Here is a 5336-nt window from a genome sequence, read left to right as displayed (position 1 = left end):
GCTGAAAAGGCGAGCAAGTATGGTCAAACGGGGATTCAAACCCGCGACCCACAGCTTGCGAGTCGAGCGCCTTATCCACCTGGCCATGCAGGTCCATAATCAACGTACGTTCGATCCAAATTCAATTATCTAAGGAAGCAGATTAAATGTACTTGAATGTGTTAAGGTTGATATCCGGCTATAGCTACATGTAAGGTTATCTTACCAGAGAAACGGTAGAAAGTACAAGCGTAAGATGTGAAAATTATTTTGAAATATCACTGTGTTTGCGCATTTTTTAAATCTTACGAATAACTTTCACAGTTAGACATTTAACAGAAAAAATTAAATTGTAGAATTTGAATTAAATTTATGAGTGCAATACGTTTCAGCTTGAAATTGATATTTAGATTATGAAGATTTGACACAAATACACTTTCACAATAAATAAAAAAAGACGTATAATATTTTATTTACATTGATGAATCACGAAATAACTAAATTAATAAGACTTAATTCGGAACATACAACTTCCTACCCATTAAGCTGCACGGTGGATCAGCGGTCAGTCTCCAGACTAACAACGCTAACTTGTGGTTCGATTCTCCACGATGAACAGAGCATAGATAGCCCCATTGTGTTGCTTCGCACTGAAACAAACAAACAAAAAACAAGCACGAAGTTAAATATGGGATTCGATTTCCAGCAGTCATCAGAGAGCAGGTAACCATTTGTGTAGTTAAGCACTAAACAAACAAACCCACCTACCTATAATTCATCATTTGAATATAAATACAAAATTATGGACAATACTAGGGTAAAAAAATAGTTATTTTGCAAATTACTTTCTTATGGTGTAACATGACCACTAGCTTTGTTTGTTTGTTTTTTAATTTCGCGCAAAGCTACACGAGGGCTATCTGCTCTAGCTGTCCCTAATTTAGCAGTGTAAGACTAGAGGGAAGGTAGCTAGTCATCACCACCCACCGCCAACTCTTGGGCTACTCTTTTACCAATAAATAGTGGGATTGGCCGACACATTATAACGCCCCCACGGCTGATAAGGCGAGCATGTTTGGTGGGACAGAAATTCGAATTTGTTGTTAAACACAACGCTACACAATGAGTGTTTGAACCTGAGTTTTAACGAATAAGCCTTCGTGTGTGTATGTGTGTTTTCTTATTGCAAAGCCACATCGGGCTATCTGCTGTGTCCACCAGGGGACATGTAAGTCTTCAGTTGTGAATATTTTTTTATTGTTCCTTTGTAAATTACAAATGACTGTTTAAGATGGTGAATTAGGTTTGTGTTTAATTCTAAAATCATGAGTTGTTACTGATCTATAATGTGTAAGATATGCAATACTTGGAAGTTTCAAGTATTTTAAACTTAAACTTATTGCGACCATTGATCTTAAAGCATTTTAACACTTTTCCTGATGATGTCTCTGTACTTATTTATATATTTTTTAAGAAATCGTCTAAACAAAATCCTTCTTTATGAAAGTTTATTTGGTTCGCGATTGATTATGAAACTTGTTGCCTTCAGTGTGTCAGAGGTAAGTTTACAACATTAAAATCCTGGGTTCAATGCCCCGTGGCGGATAGAACACAAATAGCCTATTGTATAGTTTGATCTAAAACATACAAACTTCACGCACACTTCGTTTATTCGACACATGTTCAATGTGGCATCAACGTCAAAGTATAAGTTTTATGTTTTTTAATCCACAGAGTTCTTAAATATATTTCATAACTTTTTAATGTAACTAGAATTGTAAATTTTAAAAATGTTTTTGATAATATGCTTTGTGTTTATACCTGATCAATATATTCAGTATTATTTGGACACTAATATCAAATGTTGAACATTGTTCAATACTATCTAAGTATAAAAACAATGGTATATGTAGTTATTAAAAACTTTTGATCCAAAGTAAGTTATGTACATCAGAATTATAATAATTTAAAATAACATATACCTCGATTTTTCAATATAAGTAAGAAGTTAGAATTACAAAATGTTATAAATTCGTACACCAAAAGCAAGAAACAAACTACAACCATGAGATCGCCTATCTATAGAATTATGTCATTGTGTTGTTATTGGTTTCTTAAATAAAAAAACATCTGGATAAACAAATGTCTGTATACATTTATCAAACAACGACAAACGAAAACTGACTTCTCGTCATCTACTGTGTAACGTTAATTTAATATGAAAAATAAATATCGCACATGTCTGTGTAGTAATAGAACTGATAACAGGAAATATATATATATAAATATAGCATTGAACTAATGAATAATTAAATAGCAACAAAGGTTTAAATACATCAGAACCAGCTAGAGTATTATTAAGTTTTATTTGAGCTAAACTTATTAGATAGTGCTATACTATATAATGATGAGTTATATAACTTACAATAACAAGTAAAAAGTAATATTAACGGTCACTTAACTTACTGAAATTGTTAATTACTTGCTTATTTATTTTAAAAATGATAATACATAATTAGTAAAATAAAAAAAACTTAAGTTGTAATCATGATATTTCTGAAGAGCTGTAGTATTCTTCACTTATAAAAAATACTTTAAGTCATTTTCAACCAGTGGTGTATTCTAATAGTAAAACTCACTTTTCGCAACTTGCGTTTTCCGTCTTATCAAATCACATAAACGTACAAACAAAAAATATGTTACAACTGTGAAAGGCAAATAACATAAGGATTCTGATTTCTGTGGCTCTCTTGTGTACTAAATTTTATTCATTCATGGTTCGGTTACAAGTTAATCTATGTCAATCGGTATTTGTGTACTTTAAGACCCGAACTTGTTCAATAATCTTTTATATATATCAATGTTGATTATTGATCATTATCGATTTGACATCGCTCCCTTGATAGGTCAGCGTTTAGTTTACGGACTTATAATGCTAAAATACAGGGTTCGATTCTCTGCGGTAGACAAAGCACATATAGTCCATTGTGTAGCTTTGCGCTAAAACAAGAAGAATTTCACGATAACAAAATATAATGATGAAACATTATAAATCACATAAAGGTTACATAAAAACATCATTCAAAAATCCATAGAACAAAACTGAAAAACACTCAATGCAATAAGTTACTACTACTCCCATCATTTTCAAACCTGCCATTTGAAAATATAGATCTTCTTATGAAGACTTCGCTCATGAGTTTTTAAATAACGATTCTCGAAACCTCTTTTAATTACGTCTAGATCTATGTCGATCTTTTCAAACTAGTGAACTCTAATATAAATCATCGGAGTGTATTTGTAAAATAGTATAAAACGCTTAAACTGATGAAGCAATGAGGCGTTGTATTATATTATATCATGCTTTACTGAACATGTATTTTCTTCAGAATTCTTTTAATTTATCCTTTACGGACATTGAATTGAAGATGTGAAAAAAAACAGTATTTCAGGTATTTTTTTGTATGCCACAAGTCACTGCCCAAAAAAGACTTTCTTTCAATACTGGAACTCATTAGCTGGAGTGAAAAATTGGTAAACAAAAGATTAACTGAAGTGCCATTTGTATGCAGCTCAAGAAACTACAGTGGAGTATAGCCGCCTATGGCTGATGATATAGCGAGTCTCTTTAATGGTCGTCTAACAAATGTGACTAAATTTATACTTGATTTCAGATCCTTTTGCTTAACATTATTCTCAATTTTGTTTTACTAATTTATAAATTTTAGTTGCGAAAATTGTATTTCTATCCGTAAATATCTAATTAAAGCTGATGTGAAGAAAACATTTCTGCAATGAAAGGTAATTTTGAAAAATATTGATAGCCATGTTTCCTTGAAATAACTTCCACTATTCCATAAATGGAAGCTTCGAATGGAAATGTTGTCGATTGTAATTGAAAAAACCTAGTTGGTGCAGGAATTGACGAAATACTCACTAAGAATAAAATCAGAATAATTATTTCTGGATATGGTAACACAAAATTAACTATTTAAACTTTACAGTTTCGGTCAATATCTTACACAATTGTGGTTATCAAATTGATCTTTTAAACATTTAATCTAAATATATTGATTTCAATAAACCAATACATTTTAACAAACGTCAACAGTCCAGTTGAGGTGTTCTGCAGTCATTAGAATAACTATTAAGCACAATGAGCTATCTGTGCTCTGCTCACCACAGGTATCTAAACCAGGATTCTGGCGTTGTAAGTCCGCAGACATACCGCTGTGTCCACTGGGGGCTAACAAGTTAAGAGAACTTAAATATATTACGGCTTCTGGTTTGATTAAAGAACTTAACAAAATTTTTTGTGTAACGTTTACAATATTCAAAGCACAGAAAAAAGTAACAATTAATATCTTCAGAAATACTTATTATCTGAGGCAGATACTAGTGTTGTGTAGATAATTGGTTTGTTTTGAATTTCGCGCATTGTTATTCGAGGGCTATTTGCGCTAGCCTTTCATAAATTAGTAGTGATATACTAGAGGGAAGGCAGCTAGTTAACACCATCCACCGCCAAGTCTTGGGCTACTTTTTACCAACGAATAATGAGATTGATCGTAAAATTATAAAGTCCCCAAAGCTGAAAGGGCGAGCATGTTCGGTGACGGGTATTCGAACTCACGACTCCGAATTGTGAGCCGAGCGCTTTCACCATCTAACCATGATAGGCTTAGTATAGATAATCAGTTATCTTAATTCATTATATTTTCAGCAGATCTGTTACAAATTTATCAGATGGAATGTATGTGCGTGTCATTAAAACACGAGCCTCAACTAGAATTTTAAATATTCCAGTACTATTCCAATTTTCAAAAAAGAAAAAACGAAAATGAAGTCAGAAGAACTTGACAAGAAGGTAAGCAATGAATCAGCAGGAATAACTCAGATACTAAACTTTACTAAGGACCTTAAAACTTGCGTTCCGTTAAAATCGCAACCTCTGGAACAGATTCTTTTTCGAAATTCATTATACCGAATTGAAAAGTATCTCTCAGATATTAAAAGTTCTTTGTTATAAATGTTTTTCACGTTTCACAACAATGATGTACCGAGTTTTCTCGAAACGTAAATATTATACGAATTCTTGGCACGAAAATGTGCTTTTGAATTTTCGAAATGGGAGCAGTCGAAAGCGGCCCAGCTGCGGTCCAAGGTTCGAGATCGCAATATGTTACACTTTCAGTTGAAAGTGCGTCATAAAAGTGACAACCAATCTAGCAATTCGATTAAGTAGCCATAGTGAAGGCGGATGCTGCTCACTGGTTCCTCATTCTCTGGTTAGCAGTTAAAAATTATATTAGGGGGAGGATATCTGACCCTGCTGTTTAGTCCATGTCAAATACAAT

The sequence above is a fragment of the Limulus polyphemus genome, unplaced genomic scaffold, assembly GCF_000517525.1.
Source record: "Limulus polyphemus unplaced genomic scaffold, Limulus_polyphemus-2.1.2 Scaffold204, whole genome shotgun sequence".
NCBI classification, from domain to species: Eukaryota; Metazoa; Arthropoda; class Merostomata; order Xiphosura; family Limulidae; genus Limulus; species Limulus polyphemus.
The sequence above is the reverse complement of the archived record's forward strand: the minus strand, read 5'-3'. Positions refer to the sequence as shown.